We start from the raw sequence: 25,269 nt of genomic DNA on the forward strand, positions 1-25,269 counted from the left end.
AACCAAAATCTATTTGTATAGCAATTCCCCCTGCCTGCAGCATATACCAGTTTGTTTGTTATTGTTGGATTGCTCCTGAGTGTTGGGCTCCAGTATTTAAAAAAGAAAAACACAGACTTTAAAATATATTGTAATATATCATATCAATATAATATAATTTAGTTATAAAACTTACCTTATTTTTGTTCCTATATTTATTTGTCAGTCAAGTAGTGGGCCTACTGTCAGGCTCAAACAAACCTCTTTAATTTACATCCTGGGCTGGAGTAAGTGGGCACATTGTCTTCTGTAGAGTTGTGCTTGCTTCTGCCAAGCCTAAATTTGGCACATAATGTAATTCTAGTATCTTGTGATGCTCATCGATTCATAGATTCCAAGGCCCGAAGGAACCGCTGTGATTTCATCTAGTCCAATGGTAGGCAACCTGGGGTTCGCGGGCCACATGTGGCCCATCAGGGTAATCTGATTGTGGGCCACAAGACATTTTGCTGCAGTTGACCGTCGGCAGGCAAGGCCCACCGCAGCTCCCAGTGGCCGCGGTTCACCATTCCCGTCGCTTCCCGCAGCTCCCATTGTTTTTTCTTCTTTATCCAAATTTTCTTTTCTAAAAGGAAGATGGTATTTCAAATACTGTGATAGTGCTTCTGCTGTGCTGTGTCTGAGGCATTTTAGGATTGTGGTAGAAAAAAATATCATGCTAATACAAACATTTTACTCACTTCTGTTTACCTGGGGGATACCCACTCTTCCTGCATGAGTCGCCATAACTGGGCTCTCTGCAGCTATTGTGCAGGTAAGTTGGGAAAGCAAAATTCACCCCTCCAACGTGGAGATAGGGCTGTAGCACAGACACCCTGATACTGCTACTCCAGCGGCAGCTCCTGTGCACCATTGATGCTAGGTGAGGGAGAAACCAAAGCCACATAAATGCAGATCTCCAGGTCCCTCCATTAAAGAGTGTGCTCCTTGTCCCCGAAGGAAGTACCCCCGACCAAGAGATTATTATTATTATTTTTTTGTTGCTTGGTACCAAAGGACTCACAAACCAGCCTCCTTACTCCTCTTTCACAATGCCAGCTAATGTAGTATCTGGCCTGTAGTGATAGCTTTTGTTGTTGTTAGCTGGCCTTTGTGATGGGAGTCCAATATTCCAACACACACACATGCACGCACGCTCGCACACATCTTTATCTGAGTACCTTGCTGGAGCATGACTTGATGGTAGGAATTTGTTCAGTGTTTACAAATTTGAGCACTAAGTCCCCTGTATGTATTGCAGACAAGGAAAGAATCTTATTAATCTTGTGAGGTTTTAGAGACAGCTCGGCCTATGCCTGCAACTGAGGTGTGGTACTCCTTGAGTAAGCCTAGAAATACTGGGTGGCCTCTCCCTCATAGACAGGTCTTTGTTAAAGATGTCTCTGCTGGACAGAGCTAGAGGATTTGTTTTAACCAGAACACTCTTGCATACTCCTATCCAAAGAAAGAGATATTAAAGAGAGTGTGCAATGAGAATTGGGTTTTATTGGATTGTAATTCATAAGATCTCCTCAGAGTGAGGAGAACGTGTCTCTAAGCCATTGTAAAACTAACAGAATAACGTTAAACAGGATTATACAGCAGTTGTCTAAAATACACTCGAGCCCTGGTTCTCCAGTGCAGTTCACTATGTGAGGTCATTCACACCTATGTAAAAAGAAAAGGAGTACTTGTGGCACCCATTATGCTAACACCCATTGTTTCCTGTTCTCTGTGTATATAAATCTCCTCACTGTATTTTCCACTGAATGCATCCGATGAAGTGAGCTGTAGCTCACGAAAGCTTATGTTCAAATAAATTTGTAAGTCTCTAAGGTACCACAAGTACTCCTTTTCTTTTTGTGAATACAGACTAACAGGGCTGCTACTCTGACACCTGTCACACCTATGTGAGTGCTAACGAGCAAAGTTAGCACAAATGTTACCACTCTGATTTGGGAATCTTTTGCATCCAATTTACAAAGTGTAAACAGCTTCTCAAGGTGCAAGGAAATGGAGAATCAAACTCTGGGCCCAGTCTCAATCTTCAGCAGCTCATCATCAGCACAGTTTTAAAGGGGTAGAACTAGGTGCCAACATGTTTTTAAAGAGCACTGAACTAAAATTAGTAAACCAAAACATTTAAAAGAGACAGCTTTTTCCTAGTCTAGACAAGGCCTTAAGGAGTCTAAACTGGTGTGATTTACATTCTGCAGGGGTTGGGAAAAGGAGGGAGTTACAACAACTTAGATTTCCTTAGACTTACCTCTGAAACTGGTCCTCAGAATCCAGCACTAAAATATCAATAGCCTTATTAACACAGCATTCAGGCATACATCTTGTTATCTTCAACAGGAAGGGGGGATCTTCCCAAGTGTAATGGGTACTTTCAGCAGCAGTGGCAAGCATTCACTTAAGGCAGTGAACTGCAGTATTGAACAGAGGCAGGAATAACATCTTCAGGAGCGGAGGAGGAGTGTGGTTGCTGTACCACCCTTACATAGGGTGCAGTGTTCTCTCTTCCCACCTTCCCAGACTCCCAGCAGGCAGGCTATTTGAGCAACTTTGCTAGTCTGCTGGAGTAGTCCATTGCACTTAGAGGTTTGGTACCTCGGTACCAAAGTGGGTGGGTGGCTGGGTAAACGTACTTTGCCTTCTGTGTTCACTCATTCAATGCTGAACACGAGTGAACTCAGAACACTCCTATTTTTGTCATTTGGTAACAGGAACATAAATTTGTTTGGGTTTTTATGACTGAAAATGTTATACAGTCAAGAAGATTCGTTCTTGGGTGTATTTTGCTTTCAGACATACAGAGTCAGATACTTGGCTGGTGTAAATTGGTATCACTCCATGTGATATACCTCAGCTGAGAATATGACTTCTAGTGTCTGTTTTTAGTTTTCAAGCCTTACTGCAAACCGGTGAGGTTGCAACCAGATTCCCAGCATGTTGGTATGCCTCAAAACTTCCTTTGCAAACCTCAGCTCATCCTAGAAATGCCACAGCATAGATTACAATGATGGAGCAATTAATACATAGATCACTGGTAAAATGCATCATGTGAATGTTATTAAGCTGTCAGTGGATTCAGCGGGGACTGGATTGTTCAAAGGGTTGAGACTAAGATATACAGTACATTTCACTTCTAAGCCATCAGTTCAAATCCATACCAGTAATGACTGAAGTCAGTGCCATCTGAAAGTTATTACATTGTCTAAGCAAAATTAGTTTGTGGTCTTAAAGAAACATGGGTTTAAAATACACATAATTCAATATATAATGATAGTATTTTATATGAATAAAACTGCATAATATTTGTAAAGTTCACTTTTACAAGGTATGATGTCTTAACTTTTTGCATTTCATGTAGCTTTTGTTTTTAGTCAATTTTATTTTACGATTGCACTAATAAGATACTGAAATGTGTCAGATTCAAACACTGTAAGAAATATTAAAATCTAAATCCCACAAACCATCTATTTGCTGTGAATTAAACAAATAAACTTGAAAACTAGAGCTGGTCAAAAATATGGGGAAACAATTTTTCAGAAAATGTTGAAATTGTGAAGTTGTTTTTGTTCTGCTGGGTTCAAAATAGAACTTTGTTTATTTTTTTCAAAGTTCTTTGCAAAATAATGTTTTGAACTGTTTTAGATTTCCTACATTTCTTTTTTTTCTTTTCTCTTATTTTTTATCTTTTCTTCCTCAAACTTCCCACATTTCCTCAAGTTTTGAAAAGGGGCAAAATTACAGTGTTTTTTTTTTTTTCTTTTAGAACTTCATACATTTTCTTAAGTGGAGAAATTTTTCAAAAATTAGAGAGGAGGAACAAGAAAAGATTAAAAATGAAAAAGGAAGAACTGACTGCATCCTCCCCCCAAATCCAAACACAAACAAACAAAGAAAACACTAGACATTCACTCTGTTGCACTTACTGGCAAAAAAAAGGAAAAAGGAGAGAAAGAGAGGGGAAGATCTGCAATTTCAAAAATGTTTTAATTTTCAAAAAACAAAACAAAATGAAAATTTTATTCAGAACTAAATTTCCCATAAAAATAATTAGCTGTAAATTAGATTTTCCTAAAAATAAATAGATTTTTTTTATGAAACCCTACTTTTCAGTGGGAAAATTTTTCATTCCAGAAATTTGACCAGCTCTAATGAAAACCTTTCTATTAATTTTAGAGTTGTCAAATCTTTATTTAACCAAACCTAAGTTTGGGGACTAATTTAACTACCAATGTCCCTTTAAACTGATTTTTAAATAGATTATGTTTGGAACATAGAGTCCACTAAATAAGGAAACAACTGTTGCATGTCAGCATTAAACTCCAATTTTATTGATTTTTCTACCAAAAGATTTATGATGGCTGCTGTCCGCCCATAATCTTTAAGGCAGATTGCTAAAGTGGCTGACTGACCTTTCATTCCAGGGTATAGATTGAGGAAAAACTGCTCAACCAAACAAAAAACATCAGAAAGATGCAGCTATTCAAAATGGTTCATTCGAAAGGGCATAGCTTCACCAATAATCTATTACAAAAAAACCCCACTCATGTCAGAATACAAGATATTTTGCAAGTATAGGCGGGAATAACTCTTTCCATGTGAACTGAATCCTGTGACCAGGCTGACTTCTTCCACTATAAATGTGTCCTCTCCCTGACCCCCTCAGTTCTGCACCTTCTTCACTAAACAATTCTACTTCTCCAACTTAATTGAGTCTCATGCCTGTAATCTCAGCTGCTTTTCTGCCACCTTTGACTCACTTCTCAGACTGCCCCCTCCACCTCTCACTCTGCACAGCATGTCATCAATTTCCTGCAAGAGAAAATTGACAAAGTATGAAATGGCCTCCTCCCTCTTCTCAGCTCACTTCTCGTCCCTTGCCCCTACAACGCTGTCCTCCTTCTTTCCTGTCACAGATACAGAACTTTCTCATTTGCTTTCCTCCTCTAATGCACATGCTCCAGAGACCTCCAGCTCATCTCATGATCTCCCTTGTGCCCCTCTCCTCCTCTCCCTGACTCTTATCCTTAACCTCTTACTCTCCTCTGGCTCTTTCCTCTCAAATACAAGAATGTTTTAGTCTCTCCCATCTTAAAAAACCCACACATGATCCCACTTGTTTCTCCATCTACTGCCCCATCTTCTTTCTCCTGTTCATCTCAAAGCTAATTGAATATGCTGTCTACAATAGCTGTCTGGAGCTTCTTACTTCCATTTCCATCCTAGACCCTCTCCAATGTGGCTTTTGACCCCTTGCACTCTACTGAAACTGCTCTGACCAGTCTCTAATGACCTGTTCCCAGGTACTTCATCCTCCTCCTTGACTTGTCAGCTGCCTTCAACATAGTCAAACATGCTATTCTTGCAATCAAGTGCTTGGCATCCATACCCTTCCTCTCCTGGTATTCTTCCTACCTCTCTAATCACGCCTTCACCATTCTTTGGTGGAACTCACTTGTCCCCCGCTTCAGTTTTCTGTGGGGGTTCCATAGGGCTCTGTTCTCGGTCTATTTCTCTCTCTCCTACTTAATCTCTGGACAATCTCTTCTGCAAACACAAATACAATTACCACCTCTATTCTTACAATTTACAGATCTCTCTGCACCAGACCTGTCTCCTGTCCAATCTAAGAGCTTGGCCTGTGTTAGGATATAGATATTCAGACCTGTCTGTAAAGGCCTATACTCTAATTTAGGTGTATTCCTATCACTTAGCTAGTTATAGAGGTATAAAAGAAAGAATAAAAATCACTGTCTGCCGGTGCAAGGGCCTTCTCTTACTGTGACAGTCTGAGGCCCTGTTCTTAGGCTAAGGCCTTTGGCTAAGCAGCAGAGGCAGCCATAAGCTGGGAAGCGATCAGTCACCTCCTCACATTCCAAACTAGTCACATTGAAATAAGGTGCAATTGGGCTGTTAGGAATACAATCCTGTCCTGATAATGCCTATTGCCTCCAGAGAAAGGGAAGTGCCTAGAAAATGTAAAAGGAAACTTAGTTTGATAGCATCCTGTCTGGCAAGAACTCACTTATCAATAGCTGGGATGTGAAATCCTCACTTCTGTATTGTTTTGTCATGATAGTTCCCACTTTGCTATTGTTTGTCTGTATAATCTCTGTCTGGTTCTGTGATTGTTCCTGTCTGCTGTATAATTAATTTTGCTGGGTGTAAACTAATTAAGGTGGTGGGATATAATTGGTTACATAATCACGTTACAATATGTTAGGATTGGTTAGTTAAATTTCAGGAAAATGATTGGATAAGGTATAGCTAAGCAGAACTCAAGTTTTACTATATAGTCAGGAAGTGAGTGTGTGTGTGTGGGGAAAATGGGAACAGGGAATGGGGGTGGAGAAATTGGAATCATGTTTTGCTAAAGGGGGAAATGGGAACAGGGACACAGGTAAGCCTCTGTGGTGTCAGAGCTGGGAAGGGGGACACTAAGGAAGGAAACTGGAATCATGCTCGCTGGAAATTCACTCCAATAAACATTGAATTGTTTGCACCTTTGGACTTCTGCTATTGTTGCTCTCTGTTCATGCGAGAAGGACCAGGGAAGTAAGAGGGTGAAGGAATAAGCCCCTAACTGCCTGTCTCTGACATCTCCTTGTGGATGGCTAGCAGTCAGCTCAACATGACTAAAACAGAACTTTTAATCTGTCCCCCATTACCTTTCTTGATCACTGTGGATAACATCCTACCTGTCACTCATACCCATAACCTAGTTGTCATCTTTGACTTGAACATCTCTCTAAGACCTTAGATACAGGCTATGACCAAATCTTGCAGATTCTTTGTGCATCATATTTCTACACATACAGTCACACAGCTAAAAGTCTCTTCCAGGCTCTCATCATCTCACAGCCTGATTACTGCAACATCCTTCTCTCTGGCCTTGACAAATGAAATCTTGTCCCGCTTATACCCACACATGTGCTGCTGCAAAGATCTTTTTCCTAGCCCATTGCTTTGAATCCCTCTACTGGTTCCCCCTTTTCTATTGCATCAAACATAAGATACTTATCTTCACTTTCTAGGTGCTTCACAGCTTGTACTCACCCTACCCATCATTTCTCTTTCACTAGTAAGATGTCGACTGCCACTTCTCATTGGCCCATGATACCAGATGCTATTGCCACTATCACATTTTCAAACAGGCACTCCTGTGCTTTCTCCCATGCTGTCCCTCATGCCTATGAACATCTGCAAAACTAACTCATGATGATCTTTCAAATTCATCTTTAAAACTTTCCTTTGCTATAAACTTGACAACAGGTAGGCTGTGGTGCAGTGATATCACTGCCTATCATGCCAACCAATACTGTCTCACTGTTTCCTCTGACTCCTCTGTCTATCTGCATCTATCTACAGTCTCTTGGCTTAGAGGTAAATTGTAAGCTCTTTGTGGTATGGACTGTCTTTTTGTTCTGTGTTTTACAGTATCTAGCACAGTGGTCTCCAGACTTTTTGAATCGCACACCCCCAGGGCCAGCTCTGGGGAAGAAAAAAAAAAGAAGAAGAGCTGCCACTGGCGTGCCGCCGAAAAGGGAGCGGGGAGAGCCGAGCAGCCACTGGCGTGCCACTGAAAAGGGAGCGGGGAGAGCCGAGCTGCCACTGGCGTGCAGCCGAAAAGGGAGCGGGGAGAGCCGAGCAGCCGCTGGCGTGCCACCGAAAAGGGAGCGGGGAGAGCCGAGCAGCCGCTGGCGTGCCGCCGAAAAGGGAGCGGGGAGAGCCGAGCTGCCGCTGGCGTGCCGCCGAAAAGGGAGCGGGGAGAGCCGAGCTGCCGCTGGCGTGCCGCCGAAAAGGGAGCGGGGAGAGCCGAGCGGCCGCTGGCGTGCCGCCGAAAAGGGAGCGAGGAGAGCCGAGCGGCCGCTGGCGTGCCGCCGAAAAGGGAGCGAGGAGAGCCGAGCGGCCGCTGGCGTGCCGCCGAAAAGGGAGCGGGGAGAGCCGAGCGGCCGCTGGCGTGCCGCCGAAAAGGGAGCGGGGAGAGCCGAGCTGCCGCTGGCGTGCCGCCGAAAAGGGAGCGGGGAGAGCCGAGCGGCCGCTGGCGTGCCGCCAAAAAGGGAGCGGGGAGAGCCGAGCTGCCGCTGGCGTGCCGCCAAAAAGGGAGCGGGGAGAGCCGAGCTGCCGCTGGCGTGCCGCCGAAAAGGCAGCGGGGAGAGCCGAGCTGCCGCTGGCGTGCCGCCGAAAAGGGAGCGGGGAGAGCCGAGCAGCCGCTGGCGTGCCGCCGAAAAGGGAGCGGGGAGAGCCGAGCAGCCGCTGGCGTGCCGCCGAAAAGGGAGCGAGGAGAGCCGAGCTGCCGCCGGCGTGCCGCCGAAAAGGGAGCGGTGAGAGCCAAGCTGCCGCCGGCGTGCCGCCGAAAAGGGAGCGGGGAGAGCCGAGCAGCCGCTGGCGTGCCGCCGAAGAATCAAAGGTCCAGGAGCGCTGCTGCTGCCTTGCCAGCAGCGCTCTTTCGGCAGCGTTCCTCCTGCCACGCACCCCCAGTGATGGTCTTGCGCATCCCCTAGGGTGCACGCCCCCCACTTTGGAGACTACTGATCTAGCTCCCTGGGGTCCCGGTCTATGAATAGGCATCCTTGGCACTACGGTAATACTACTACTATTATTACTACAACAACTAATACTAATTTAAGTCAAAGACGTGATGGTAGAGTCCAAACAGGTGAGAGATTCTACTAAGACTTTTTCTAGAGATATGATATAACTTTTCTTAACAAAAAACAAAAACCAGGCATATCATGGGGATTGACATTCAAACTTCCAGGGGCTAGAGACCATTGTATATTGTCTTTGTACCACATCGCTGGTGGATTCTTGCTTGAGAAGTTCATCTCAGTGCCCCAGGGGATGCTCTAGTCAGGCAGAGATACATACATTGCTCATCTCCCTTCTGCTGGCCTAGGCAGCAAATAGAATGGCTGTCCTAATCCCTAATGGCCATGCTTTCTCTCATCTCAGTGATCTTGTCTTTTCTGTTTCACCCTCCTCACATTCTTCCTAAAGAAACAATGTTCAAAACATTCAAATAGATTTCTATAACAATACTGCCAACACAATAGAATGCAGTGCTGGATACTCACCACTGACATCAATCAGACTAGATGATCATAATGGTCCCTTCTGACCTTAGTATCTATGAATCTATGAATACCAATGGGTAACCTAAAAGTTCAAGTACAGGATCTCTACTTATCCATGTCTACTAATGGCTGATAAAGAAAACAGGGTTACAGTGTGATACCATTATGACACGGCTGTGCAATCCATACTAACCAAAGCCATATTCCCACTGTAAGAATGATGCCTTCCTATTTTTTCCCTCTCCTTTATTCCAGCCTTTTTCAGCTTTGTGGTGATGTGCTTTTTTTAAATGTCTGTCTTCCAGCTATTTAGATTTTTTTTTTCAATTGGTCTCATGCAGGCCTGACCTATTTTACCTTGTTACAGGTGATGGAGACTTTCCATGCCAGTTAAACTTTCACTTCCACAATAACTGTGCTGAAAAGAGAATAGAAATATACCCTTACCACCAGTAGGTGTAAGCCAAAATGTTATTTTACCATCAATACAGCTGTCCAGCAGTTCTATTTAGTGTTTGTTTAAAATAAAATCTATCTGTTATAGCTATATAATATAGGATCACAAGGATCCTTGTGGGGGGGTGCGGGGGAAGGCTCACAGAAAGAGGAAGCCTCATTTCTTGTCTCCTTTTTCCACTTCCCCTGATTTGAGGAAAATATTCTTTAGGCAAGAAAACTATGTTTTTTTTGCAATTACTTTTAATTACTGACTGTTGGCCAATATGCTTACTTGATCTTTTCAGTGTATTAACTGTTGCTTTATCTGTGCTAACAGATGGAAGCTGATTTTGCACTACTTGAATTTCATAAATTGGTGCTGCCAAGAACTGCTTTGCAAGTTCTATTGAACTTTTGCTGGATGCGATAAGTTAGATCTTTGTTAATTCCGTAGAATAATTAGGATTCCCTGTAAGTGCAAACCTTTGACAGGTACATGATGCTTGCAAGTACAAAAGCTGTTCATGAGTCATTATCATATCAATGCAACATATTGATACCATTGTAAAATAGAAATATGTTGGGCAACAGAACAGGCATAAAATAATCTGAGCACCTTCCAGCAAGCTGCCCTCTGACCCGAGACTTTAGCAAGTATTTTCCAGTTAAATGCATGAAATTATCTTTCAATGCAAAGATGTGTGTGAACCATTTCTGTTACGTTCTTTACTCAACAAACAAAATTTAACAGGTGAAGGGGAGAAGTCTTTTGATTTATGTCACAGACTTATTGCTTATGTTGCCAGAAAACTTCTCCCTTTGGTAAACACATGTTCTAAACATCTGTTTTATCTTTCCGTTTGATTATCACATACAATAGCTCTGGCATTTAATTTTTTTCCTCCTGCTTCAAATGTCCCAAGATTGCTTATGGAAGATCTAATAAAATCTGCAGTGGAATTATACTAAGAATGAATTTGGCCCAGTATGCAAGACATAATTTCCTCAGTCATCACACCAGAGTTATTCTGGGAGATCGGGTTTCAGCACCTTCCACTGACTTAGCCCTGGTCTATACTACAAGTTTAGGTCTAATTTAGCAGCGTTAGCTCAATTTAACCCTGCACCCCTCCACACGACAAAGCCATTTTTGCCAACTTAAAGGGCTCTTAAAATCTATTTCTGTACTCCTCCCCGACGAGGGGATTAGTGCTGAAATCGACATCGCAGGTTCGAATTTGGGGTAGCGTGGATGCAATTATACAGTATTGGCCTCCGGGAGCTATCCCAGAGTGCTCCATTGTGACCGCTCTGGACAGCACTTTCAACTCAGATGCACTAGTCAGGTACACAGGAAAAGCTCCGGGAACTTTTGAATTTAATTTCCTGTTTGGCCAGTGTGGCGAGCTCATCTGCAGAGGTGCCATGCAGTCCCAGAATCGCAAAAGAGCTGTAGCATGGACTGAATGGGAGGTACTGGATCTGATCGCTGTATGGGGAGACGAATTGGTGCTATCAGAACTCCTTTCCAAAAGACAAAATGCCAATATATTTGAAAAAATCTCCAGGAGCATGATGGACAGAGGCTATAACAAGGACTCGTAGCAGTGCCGCATCAAAATTAAGGAGTTCAGGCAAGCCTACCAAAAAACCAAAGAGACAAATGGCCACTCCGGGTCAGAGCCCCAGACATGCCACTTCTATGATGAGCTGCATGCAATTCTAGGGGGTGCTACTACCATTACTCCACCCCTGTCTGTGGACACCTGAGTGGGGAGTATCACACAACAAGGATGAGGATTTTGGGGACAAGGAAGATGATGATGAGGAGGAGAAGGAGGATAGCACACAACAGGCAAGCAGAGAAACCGTTCTCCCAGACAGCCAAGAACTGTTTATCACCCTGGAGCCAATACCCTCTCAACCCTCCCAAGGCGGGCTCCAGGACCATGAAGCCAGAGAAGGAACCTCTGGTGAGTGTACCTTTGTAAATATAATACATGGTTTAAAAGCAAGCGTGTTTAATGATTAATTTGCCCTGAAGACTTGGGATGCATTCGTGGCCAGTACAGTTACTGGAAAAGTCTGTTCATGTGTCTGGAGATGGAGCGGAAATCTTCCAGGGACATTATTAACGGGACATTCAGAGGTGGCCATTCCTGCTGGGCTGTTTGCCTGTGGCTGAAAAGAAATCATCCCTGCTTTTAGCCACGCGGTGTGGGAGGGCCCGTTCAAGCTAAGCTGTTCGCATTTGCCTGGCAGGGATCTTCCCTGATACTAGTCGTGCGGTGGGAGGAGGGGTGAAGCGATCAACCCAGAGAATTGGGTGGTGGTGGGGTTTAGCTGAGTTTGTGCTGCACGTTAACATGAAAACCGCAGCCCCTCCTTTTAAATGGCCAACCCAGTGGGTGCTTGGTATGGGAAAGGAGGGAACTGCTGTTTGAAACCATTCTCCCATGTTATGAAGGTTGAAGAAGCTGAAAGACTGTGGCTTACTGTGGCTGCCTGCAAGCCAAATTCTGTTGCCCGGCCCTGTGTGTATGATCTCTCACACCAAACCAGCAGGCCCTCCCAATAAAAGGCAAAATGCGACCTTGTACTGAAAGCACATATGCTATGTAATGTTAACAGCTTGGTTCACCGTAAAAGAGTCTACCCATTGTTCTCTAAAATGTGTCATTTTAAATACTACTCTCCCTTTTTTCCCTCCTGCAGTTGCAAATGTTACAACGCTCCCCCTATCATCTCCGTCCCAGAGGCTAGCGCAGATAAGAAGGCGAAAAAGAAAGCACTCGTGATGAAATGTTCTCTGAGCTCATGCAGTCCTCCTGCACTGAAAGAGCTCAGCAGAATGTGTGGACGCAAACAATGGCAGAGTCCAGGAAAGCAGAAAATGAACGCGAGGACAGGAGGGACGAGCAAGATGAGAGGTTGTGGGAGCAAGAGGAGAGGTGGCGGCAGCGTGATGAGAGGCGGCAGGATACAACGGTGAAGCTACTGGGGGATCAAACTGATATGCTCCGACATCTGGTGGAGCTGCAGGAAAGGCAGCAGGAGCACAGACCACCGTTGCAGCCCCTGTGTAATTGCTCGCCCTCCTCCTCAAGTTCCATAGCCTCCTCACCCAAGTGCCCAAGAATGCAGGCACCCAACCACTGCACCCCAGAGGACTGCCCAAGCAACAGAAGGCTGGCATTCAATAAGTTTTGAAGTGCAGTGTGGCCTTGTCCTTCCCTCTTCCCCTCATCCATCACCCCACCCAATGCTTCCCTCCTCCCTCAACCCTCCTGGGCTACCTTGGCAGTTATCCCCCTATTTGTGTGATGAATTAATAAAGAATGCATGGTTTTGAAACAAGAATGACTTTATTGCCTCTGCAAGCGGTGATTGAAGGGGGAAGGGTGGTTGGCTTACAGGGAAGTAGAGTGAAACAAAGGGGCGGGTTTTCATCAAGGAGAAACAAACAGAACTGTCGCACCGTAGCCTGGCCAGTCATGAAACTGGTTTTCAAAGCTTCTCTGATGCGTACCGTGCCCTCCTGTGCTCTTCTAACCGCCCTGGTGTCTGGCTGCGCGTAACCAGCAGCCAGGCGATTTGCCTCAACCTCCCACCCCGCCATAAACGTCTCCCCCTTACTCTCACAGATATTGTGGAGCACACAGCAAGCAGCAATAACAATGCAAATATTGGTTTTGCAGAGGTCTAACCGACTCAATAAACTGCGCCAATGCGCTTTTAAATGTCCAAATGCACATTTTACCACCATTCTGCACTTACTCATCCTGTAGTTGAACAGCTCCTGACTACTGTCCAGGGTGCCTGTGTATGGCTTTAAGGGGTAGGCTAAGTCCCCAAGGATAATTATAGGCATTTCAACATCCCCAACAGTTGTTTTCTGGTCTGGGAAGTAAGTCCCTTGCTGCAGCTGTTGAAACAGACCAGAGTTCCTGAAGATAAGAGTGTCATGTACCTTTCCTGGCCATCCCACGTTGGAGTGGGTGAAACGTCCCTTGTGATCCACCAGAACTTGCAGCACCATTGAAAAGTACCCCTTGTGGTTTATGTACTGGCTGCCTTGGTGGTCCGGTCCCAAGATAGGGATATGCATTCTGTCTATCGCCCCACCACAATTAGGGAATCCCATTGCAGCAAAGCCATCCACTATGCCCTGCACATTTCCCAGAGTCACTACCCTTGATAGCAGCAGCTCAGTGATTGCGTTGGCTACTTGGATCACAGCAGCCCCCACAGTAGATTTGCCCTCTCCAAATTGATTCCCGACTGACCGGTAGCTGTCTGGCATTGCAAGCTTCCAGACGGCTATTGCCCCTCACTTGTGAACTGTGAGGGCTGCTCTCATCTTAGTATTCTTGTGCTTCAGAGCAGGGGAAAGCAAGTCACAAAGTTCCATGAACGTGCCCTTATTCACGCGAAAGTTTCGCAGCCACTGGGAATTATCCCAGACCTGCAACACTATGTGGTCCCACCAGTCTGTGCTTATTTCCTGGGCCCAGATCAGCGTTCCACTGCATGAGCCTGCCGCATTGCCACCAGGAAGTCCAAATTTCCGGGGCCCATGCTCTGTGTCCATGTCCTCAACACTCTCCTCACCGCACTGCCACCGCCTCGTCACCTGCCTTTGCAGGTTCTGGTTCTGCACATACTGCAGGATAATGCGCGAGGTGTTTACAATGCTCATAACTGCTGCAGTGATCTGAGTGGGCTCCATGCTTGCCATGGTATGGCGTCTGCAGGAGAGCAGAGTTGCAGCGGAAGCGGTGGCTGACAACGGATGCCATGAGAATAGATATTTATAGAGAACGATGAGAGGACCTGCGAGGTGGATTCATGAGAGCAGAGTTGCAGCGGAAGCAGTGGAGGACGACGGTTAGCACCGTGCACATTTCCCGAGGAAGCACACACATACCCGGAAGCCCATGACAGACAACATGGAGAAATTCGCTACTGAGACAATAACAGCAGAGAAGAGTTGCAGTGGAAGCGGTGTATGACAATGGTTAGCTGTCCTACTGCACCGTCTGCTGAAAGCAGTATGGCGTCCACATGGAAAAAAGGTGCAAAACGATTGTCTGCAGTTGCTTTCATGGAGGGAAGGGTGACTGACAACATGTATCCAAAACCACCCATGACAATGTTTTTGCCCAGTCAGGCACTGGGAGCTTAACCCAGAATTCCAATGGGCTGCGGAGACTGCGGGAACTGTGGGATAGCTACCCACAGTGCGCCGCTCCATAAGTCGATGCTAGTCACGATAGTGAGATGCACTCCACCGACTTAATGCGCTTAGTGTGGACATATGCAATCGACTGTATAAAATCAATTTATAAAAATCGATTTCTATAATATCAACCTAATTTCGTAGTGTAGACATACCCTTGCTCTGTTAACTTGGGCAAATCACTTAACCTCTCTGTGTCTCTTTGTCTCTTGCTCTCTGTCTCAGTTCTCATTTGTAATATGGGGATGTTGTCATTTCCTTTCTTCTACCTTGTCTACTTAGACTGTCCATTCTTGTCTTATTGTTATGATGATTATTATTATTCACAGCACCTCAGAATCTGGACCACTTAGCCCCACCAAGCAGTAATGTAATATAAAGAATAAATAATAGTTGATTGTTACTAGACTTCTGTTGCAGTGCAAAGAATTCCCTCTGAGTACACTACACTCAAGGAATTCAAATGGTAACAAAAGACAGATGTAATATACCATGTAAATAAACATTAGGGGATTCTCTATTCCACAAATAATAGGACATCTAGCAGTTTCTTTGTAGTATGGTCAAAGATGGATGCATGGTTGCGGGGGTGAAAGTAACATAAAAGACTTACTGATACGGGATCCTGTCTCTGGGCCCCTGGAAGGGGCGGGGCCTCAGGCAGAAGGATGGGGCTGGTGGTCAGCCTCCCTCAGCCAGCCCTTCTGTGCTGCCCACTCCATGCTTCCTGGGGCTCCAGCAGTGAGTTGAAGGGCCAGGGGCTCTGTCCGCTGCTGCGGTAGCAGCGGTGGCAGCTGGGAGCCCCGGGCCCTTTTAAATCGCTGGGCCCCGGGGCATCTGCCCCTTTTGCGCCCCCTCTCTGCGGCCCTGGTGGGGAGGAGCAAAAGGGGCAGTGATATTAAAGCACTGCCGTGGCAGAGCTTTAATGTCGGCTGCATATGGGCCTGTACCGGTGTCCACTTCTTAAAAGTTTTCCGTACCAGCCTGTAGCAGCCCACTTTCACCTCTGCATGCTTGTCACAGTTGCCGTAGATAACCCAGAAATATTTGATGGTGAAACCCAGTTGAAGCCGTGCTAATGGTCTGGGTTTGAAATAGTGCACCACAACACAAGCCAATATAAATAAACAAGTACCAGGTACGATAGATAGTATGTGCCGAAGTATTCTCACTGCCTTGGTTCTATCAGAGCAGTTCAAAGTGCATTCATCTCTACATTTTAAAGAGACATTAACATGAAATCAAAGTGGAAGTATGGTAATTTAGCAGTGTATATGCAAGTAAAACAAAGAAAGTAAATGTAAGCCCGGTTCACCAAATTCAGAACCGCGTGTGAATATCAAACACCTCAGAATTCAGGTGTATTCAGAGGTGGGATTCTAGTTCACCCTGTTAAAGAAATAGGGATCTGCACTGAAATTCTGATCCAGATCCAGCTGTGGATTAGGAACCTCCTGAAGTTTAGGAGTGGTCACATCTACAGTTTTGATTCTGAACCCTTACTAGAGAAAAACAGTGCAGGAAAGATAAAAACAGAATATAGCGGCTTTGCAAATGAAATGTCCCAACTACCTAAAATGGAGGAAAAAGCAAACCAATCTACCCTTCATTGATGTATTTCTCATAATATCTCTTGGCCGGGAATTTTACTAAGGCAGCACAAAACCAATTCCTAAAAATGAAATGACATGGAAGCCTGCTTCAAATGATCTCAATTTGGAATGTAAGGGGTCAAAATATCCAAGAACTTGGTAAATTTTTTATACAGCAATATGAAAACTCCAGGGCTGCTGCCAGCTGATGAGCCAAGATTGATGTAATATGGTCACTCTGTTTTGTGCTGATTACAATCCAGGCAGCTGCATTCTACCCTAACTATCAGTTGTATGCCTAAGAAGGCTGTATAATTGTGGAGGAAAGAAAGATACTAAGAAAATGGATTCAAATATATGCACCATGTGAATTAAGAATAAGGACAAATTCTGGAACTATTTATGAAGTGGTAAAAAATCACAATAGAAGCAAAGGCCCCATATTTGGCAACAGAAATATCATAATAGAGACCAAACTTTTTCATTTGGCAAAAATAATCTTGCTATATGTATAACCGCATCCATATTATATAACTACCAAACAGCAAAGAGTCTGAGTAGCTATAACAGGGTTTTTTTGTTTTTGTTTTTTGTAAGACACAGGGTACTTTTTTGGCTGCATTGCAAATAAACAACAATAAAATATAAGCATATAAATAGCAGGAGTACAGAGTATTTTCCATAGCACTCAGCATCGACCTAACTCTGCTCCCATTAAAGTCAACTGGCACTTTACCTTTGACTTCAATGGGAGCATAGCTGGGCCAATGCTGAACACTTCTGAAAATTTCATCCTACCTGTGCAGTGTGTGCATCATCATTCCCGTGGACCACCTTTCAGATTCAGCTAGGTAATTTAGGTATCAATTTTGTAAAAGGCTCACAGCTTGCTAGAATTTACAGTAAATCCTAACCCATGATCTATGTAATGGGGTGAGGAAACGAGGCTGGGATTAATTCTCATCAATGCAAATGTAAAGAAGCAGAGTGGAACCCTGAGAACTTCTAGGTTAGAATTCTTTTAAACACTTTGCACTGTGTTCTTCCTTCAGTTCTTGTGCACATCTCTCCCATAGATAGCAATTTGCCACAGACTGAAGACAAGATACATGACTCTTACTTAATCAATGCCCTATCATTACACTGGGAAGGGGCGGCGGAAGCTTCCTAACAGTGGGGGGGCACCAGTGCCTGAATTGTGCCCCACCCTCCTTCACCACCTCTTCCCGCCCTCATGCTGCCCCTTCCCTGAGGCCCTGTCCTTTTCCCTGAGGTCCCACCCCTGCCCTGCCCCTTCTCCCCGAGCCCTGCCTTCACACCATCCCTTCCCCCCAAGGCTCCAGCCCGTGCCACCGCTTCCCCTAAGGCCCCACTCCCGCCCCTCATCCTCCCCCAAAACCTCCTGCCCCTCTCCCCCATCGCTCATCCTCAGGCATTTCTGCACCTTGGTCCCACTTGTTCTCTGCCTGTAGCACTCAATAGTTTAGTGGCTTGAGGGTTGTAATGCTTCATTCTAATTTTGGTTGTTGGGTTTGGTTTGGGGGTGGCTGGGTGGAGTTTAATGGCCTGAGACATTTAGGAGGTTAGACTAGATGATGTGGTGATTCTTTCTGGCCTTAAACTCTATAATTCTTTGACCCTTCCATTAGGGTTCTCTATGATGTAGTCAATTATTTTTGTCAATAATAAAAAAAACAGTAATGATAATAACATGTAAATAAAAAGATTGCGGAGTCTGGAAGCATCTGGAAGTCCAGATTTGGCCCATGGTCCGCCTATTGACTACCCTTGATGTAAGTAATATACCTTTTATTAACTAAATATAAATGATGTCAAGACTTGCAAGAGGTGAGGAAGCTTTGGACTCAAGCATCTTTTCTCTTTTTTTAAGGAAAGAAAACAGTGTGTAGACACAGACTCAGATTAATAAATTAGGGAGTGATTTTGTACTCTTGACTCTTGATCTGCTGCTGATTTCACTGAGTGTATTTCCCTGAGTTAGGAAATCAGGATCAGATGCCTATTTTGGTCTATTATTATGTTCAGTGCCTGCAGTGTTAGGTCTGAACAAAAATAGATATTAAAGAGCAAAAATCAGCACCGTTTACTTAGGCTTCCTTGCAAAGTTGAGGCAAGTCTTTCTTAAGACAAAACTCTCCACACTGATCTATCACATGTACACTGACAGACTGGGCACTTCTGTGTCTCTCACTGTTCCAACAGTTTGACCAATCCCACAGCACCAATAAGTACATGGTTTCCAGAACCAGGTGGCTAAGCTCACTTTCACTACAACCCTGCTGAGCTCTGAATCCTCTTTTATCTAAAGTCTCCTTGCTAAAAAGAGAAGGCAGCTCACATCTTATAGCTCACCTTTTATTTTGTTCAGTGCTTCCTGCTGTTTCATGATTAAGGCTAGTCTGCATAACCATAGGGGTCCAGCACAAGTCTGATGACACTCATTAAACTGACAAAATGCCACCTCCTTAAAGTCAATGTAAGTTGATTGCCTTTGCTGCTCACTAGTTCAGCCAAGTTCTCCTTCACATCAGGACATCTGCAATGCTTTTAACTCTTTGTAGAGAGATTATTTTCCATCTGGAATAGAATTTATTCCACTAAATTTGCCGGATTCTCAAATGATGTAGCTCAGGATAGCTCCATTGAATCATAGAATCATAGAAGATTAGAGTTGTAAGAGACGTCAGGAGGTCATCTTGTCCAATCCCCTACTCAAAGCAGGACCAACCCCAACTAAATCATCCCAGCCAGGGCTTTGTCAAGCTGGGCCTTAAATATCTCTAAGGATGGAGCTTCCACCACCTCCCTAGATAACCCACTCCAGTGCTTCACCACTCTCCTAGTGAAATAGTTTCTCCTAATATCCAGCCTAGACTTTACACACTGCAACTTGAGACCATTTCTCCTCGTTCTGTCATCTTCCACCACTGAGAAGAGCCTAGATTAGGGATCGGCAACCTTTGGCACACGGCCCATCAGGGAAATCCGCTGGCCGGCAGGGATGGTTTGTTTATCTGCAGCGTCCGCAGGTTTGGCCAATCGCAGCTTCCAGTTCGCCACGGTTTGCCGTTCCAGGCCAATGGTTGGGCACTGCTTTCAGAGCTGGGTGCCTGGCCAGCAGTTGCTGCTCTCCAGTCACCCAGCTCTGAAGGCAGTGCAGAAGTAAGGGTGGCAACACTGCAATGCCCCCCCCCCCCCCGACACACACATAATAACTTTACAAACTCCCCACTTCCCTGTTTTGGGTCAGGACCCCAGTTTGAGAAATGCTGGTCTCCCCCGTGAAATCTGTATAGTATAGAGTAAAAATACACAAAAGAGCAGATTTCACGGGGGAGACCGTATTTCACAGTCTGTGATGCATTTTTCATGTCCGTGAATTTGATAGGGCCTTAATAATGCATCAGTGCTCTTCCATCCCACCCTAGATGCTCTTTCATCATTCATGTGGAGGTGAATGGTCTTTACCTTGAACCCTGTTTTTCTATTCCTGTTCTTGTGGTTAAAGCACAGGACTGGAAGTCAGGTGACCTAGGTACTGTTCCTTCAGCTACCTCAGATTTCTTATGTGATCTTGGGCCACCACTTAAGCCAAAGTGTTTAAACTTCGGTGCTAGAAGTTAAGCCATTTATTTAGGTGTGGGAGGTGCTGAAGACCCACAATATCCAATGAGGTCAATGGCAGTAGAGGGCAGTTAGCACCTCCTATGAAGTGTTCAAGCTTATGCTATATGTTAAAGAATACATGGAAAAAAATAGGGATGGAATGTGACCAAATCTTTTAGTTTAGATGGTTGGTGATAGGTGTGCTTCACATTGGTTCCAGGTTTCTATTATTATTTTATTTTATCTTTTGGTCGTTGGGAATTTTTGCATGTTCTCTTTGTCTGTGGGAGGGCTAGAGGTTTACAAATTGTATTAAGTATTAATATTAATATACATTTCACCTGACAATAACAATACTTCACTGCATCATATCAGTGTTGCAAAGCCTAACACATTTTCGTGTAAAGTGCTTTGAGTTTGTTGGATGAAAGATGCTAGAAAAAATGCTTTCACTGATCGTTTGCCTTCAATGCCTTTGTATAGGCCTTGGCTAAAGTCAATGGGACTTAAGCACATGCTGTAAGTTAAGCACATCCCTAAGTGTATTGCTGAATTGTGGCCATAATTCCAATTGATGTCCCTGAATTGTGCATCAGTGTACAATATATGACTTTTATTGATGGCTAGTATTCTGGCTAGATCTTTACAGTGCCTTGATTAAGTAATCATAGACTGTTTTGTAAGCACTATTGACCTTTCTCTGCCTGATATTGGTTTTTCCATTGTTAATTCCATAGAATAATTTCTTTACATAATTGCAATCCTTGGGCAGGTGCTTTAGATGAAGATAGCAAATAAAGTTCTTGAGTCATTAGTCAGCTAACTGCACCACGACAATACAACTAAATGTAGAAATATTCTGTGTAACTAACCAAGCATAAAATAATTTGGTCTGCATCAAGTGATAGACCTGCCTGACAAAAAGAAAAGGAGTACTTGTGGCACCTTAGAGACTAACCAAATTATTTGAGCATTGGTTAGTCTCTAAGACGCCACAAGTACTCCTTTTCTTTTTGTGAATACAGACTAACACGGCTGCTACTCTGAAACCTGCCTGACAAAATATTCTGGATAAAACTGCAGTGGGCTGTTGATGGTGTATTCACATTGGTGAGCAAGCTTCTCTGAGCTTGCTTGGAAAAGCTCAAATGCTCACTGCAGTTCAGCCAAGAACAGAGAGTGTCTGAAAAACGGTCAGTGACTATTAAAATAGTGCTCTTTGTGCGGCTACAATTAAGGATGTGAGAAATGAAGCAGTCACTCGAGAAGCTTAACACAAAACACTTCAAGATTCCCTGTAATCTTCTGCTTTCAAAAAAGTTTTCTGACATGGTGAAAATACAAAAAAGACTTTGCAAGTAGAAGAGGGAATGGAAGAAGAATAGCTAGACCGATTTCAGGGGGAGCAAACAAAACTTGAAAAGCAAAATGATGAAGAGAAGAGAATTGTAAATCACGAGCTGAAACCAAAATTCTTATGGCAAGAGAAAGGAAGTCAATCTAATCTCAGAACATAATGATCATGACCTCATGATGTTTCAAAAATAAAAAATATGATGAATCATATACTTGGAGCACAAACCCCTTACTTTTTAGCTATTCTTTTAAAAATCATTAGTGAATGTTGTGTTCATGAAAACTGCCAGATTGACAGTGACTCACATCTTCTAGCATACACAGTATGCATGCAGTGGTATTTCAGTTTTACCCACACTGTTCTGCTTGTATGCCTGAACCATAATTCACTGATACCACCTCTGGGAGCCAGCAGGTAGTTCTGTGTTCATTCCCATTCACTCCTTGGCCTCTGTGCTGAGACTCTCAGCAAGGGGTCCAATTGTGCTAATTGTGGTGGTAGTTTTACAGTGTCCCCAACCCACAAATAATTCTTGAAAATGGAAATGAGTGTTTGAAAATTAAAGCACACACAGGCCTTCTCTTCACTGACAAAAAAGTTTTTTTGTTTGTTTGTTTTTTACCTTGATATAACTACCACAGGTTATCTATCCTGCTGTAAAAATGTAGCTTTAATTTGACTGTGAGGAAAAGTAGCTGAGGTCAACCACCGGTGGGGATGTTATAGGGCAGACAAGTACCCTTTCTCCATTTAGGATTTTACAATGAGACAACTATCACATGTTTGTTATCTCGCTGTAAAGAATCACCTTTTTTTTTTTTTTAGCTGAGAAGACAAAAAACCTGAGGTTTGTTCTCCCTGCAGGGTTAGCTCAAGTTATCTACACTCAGCTGAAAGGAGTCACACTACCCAACAATACTCAAGCTGCACGGACTTGGTATTTGCAGGACAGAGTAGCTGCATCCTTACCACATTACTAGCTCCAGCATTAGCAGCACTCAAACTTCAACCCATGCCCCCTGATGGCCAGCCAACTCAAGATTAAACCACTATTTAACTGGACTGAGAGACTTTTTTTGTGTGGATGCGATTTGGGTTGGGGTAACACTTGAGCTACACCTTGAGCTAACGCTGCAGTGAAGACAAGCCCTTAGGAAGTAGCTTCCCTAACGTATTTGGATAAGTAGAAGAATAAGCACTTGCTTAAATCCTTCACTACTCAGCAAAACATTTATATGGTGTACTTAAGTACATGCCTTAGTTCTTCACTATTTAGCAAAGCATTTAAGCATGTGCCTAAGTCCAATTCAAAGTCAATGTGACTTGAGCACATTTAAAGTTAAGCATAAGTAAGTGTTTTTACTGAATTATGGACTAATGTCCAAATTTGTACTGTGAAAACACAGGCCTATCTTGGGTCCTCCCACGCATAGGAAGCTTCGTGTGGTGGTCTACATCTGTGAGCTGCCTGGAGTGGAAAGGGAGTGCAGACACTGCACCACTGTTTAGGAGCATGGAACATTCCCACCAGTATGTGAGCAGCCAATGCAGCGGGGGTGAGGGGTGGGGAAGTGGCATGGCTAGAGGTGCTGGGAAGGGAGCAGTCCCTACACTCAGTGCAGGGGCTACAAATTTACCTTACATTTGTGAACAGGACACAAATGGAGGGAGAGTCTTTCTGTGTTTTTTTCCTCAAGCCCCCATGCAAGATAATTTATTAAAGCCCTCAGCATCTAGACTCGGACTTTGGTTCAGTTTTTTGGCCCTGTGTTGATTACAGCTGCTCAGCACAATAGCAGAGTGTTCCTTTCCTCTGAGAGGAATCCGTCCATTGACCGGATTTAAATTGCTCGCCCCCCTCTGTCGGGGGAGGGAGACGTGGGGACAAGGTAGAATGCAAAGTGCTCTGCTGATTCTGGGCCATCACAGCAGTTCATGTGTGACCCCTGTAGCTGGTAGAGTTTAGAACAGCCCCTGGCTGGTCCAGGGAAGTGGGAAGGTGGCACAGAACCATCTATACTCTCCTCTCCCACTCTCCTTAGCGGCATGACTCCACACTTGGCTGAGAATTTTCACCATGTATCACAACTGTGCAGTAGGATAAATAAATAATGTTGTGTCCCTCCAGTGTCCACCTTTCAAAATGTCTCAATTAAGCTCTTTGAGGGGTGGTCCAGAATTTGCATATAATGCTGCAATATAAATTAGTAAGGATAATGATTCATGGACTCTTGAAAGACTTTAAACCCCTGCTGTCTGCAAGGCACACCTGTGCTTCTTTACTTATTAATATGCATTTCTTTGTTTCTGTGTTTATATTTAGAACACAGGAAAGGGCAGATTGGAAGAGCGTAGATTTTGAAGATGCTAATAATAGAAATCATGTAAAAAACTGTAGAAAATATGTAAAAGACTCAAATGAGAGAACAAAAATATAAAGTTGAAAGTTCAACCCTAGGGCTACAACTAGTAGTAATAATCTATGAGCACAGCCCTCAAGAGGAAGTGAGATTGCAAAACCCAAGATTCATGTGTAGCAAAAGTACAGTGCTTACGGTGAGGCTGTAAAACGAGATTCCTGTACTTGAGTGGTTAGCAAGAACTTGGCAAACAGCTCATAGATTATATTGATATTGGGAGTTAAAGTAGTCTTGGCTCAGAGCTTAGGAGCTTTTAATAAGAGCTAAATCTAGTCCCTGGTGAGGGATTACTGAAATAAGGGGTAGGGAATGTTTAAAAAGGGGAACACATTTCCTTTTGTACATATAGGGCTTGATCCTGCACAGAGACGTGGCAGAGCGTTGCATGTATAAGTGTAAGGTAAAATGCGATGAGCAGGGGAGCCTGACTCTGCACTAATGAGACTATTGGGTTGCTGAGTTATTCCTGCCTATTGGTACTCTTCTGGGCACTGTCAAAATTATACATACAAACAGCCACAAGAGAGATACAGCTGAGGGGGATACTTTTCTACCCACTATATTAGCATAGTGTAGGAGAGCACGTTCTCATGGTTTGTCAGACACACCCATTCTCTGCCCAGAGTTCCCATTATCTAGTGGGCACACTTGTGGGTCAGGAAACAAGCTCTCAGGAGTTTTGAAATGTAATACCACTCAGTACAGTGAACAATACCTAGGGCTAAAAGAAAAGGAGTACTTGTGGCACCATAGAGACTATCCAATTTATTTGAGCATAAGCTTTCATGAGCTACAGCTCACTTTATCGGATGCATACTGTGGAAAGTGTAGATCTTTTTATATTCACACAAAGCATGAAAAAATACCTCCTCCCACCCCACTCTCCTGCTGGTAATAGCTTATCTAAAGTGATCACTCTCCTTACAATGATATGATAATCAAGGTGGGCCATTTCCAGCACAGACATGAAAGTTGCTATATTACAACAAAAAAACTTCAAATCCAGACTCCAGCGAGAAACTGTTTGTCAAGGTTCCTCCCCCACTCTGAACTCTAGGGTACAGATGTGGGGACCTGCATGAAAAACCTCCTAAGCTTATCTTTGCCAGCTTAGGTCAAAACTTCCCCAAGGTACAAAATATTCCACCCGTTGTCCTTGGATTGGCCGCTACCACCACCAAACTAATACTGGTTACTGGGGAAGAGCTGTTTGGACGCGTCTTTCCCCCCAAAATACTTCCCAAAACCTTGCACCCCACTTCCTGGACAAGGTTTGGTAAAAAGCCTCACCAATTTGCCTAGGTGACTACAGACCCAGACCCTTGGATCTTAAGAACAATGAACAATCCTCCCAACACTTGCACCCCCCCCTTTCCTGGGAAATGTTGGATAAAAAGCCTCACCAATTTGCATAGGTGACCACAGACCCAAACCCTTGGATTTGAGAACAATGAAAAAGCATTCAGTTTTCTTACAAGAAGACTTTTAA

This window comes from Eretmochelys imbricata, chromosome 1 (genome assembly GCF_965152235.1).
Source record: "Eretmochelys imbricata isolate rEreImb1 chromosome 1, rEreImb1.hap1, whole genome shotgun sequence".
Lineage (NCBI taxonomy): Eukaryota > Metazoa > Chordata > Testudines > Cheloniidae > Eretmochelys > Eretmochelys imbricata.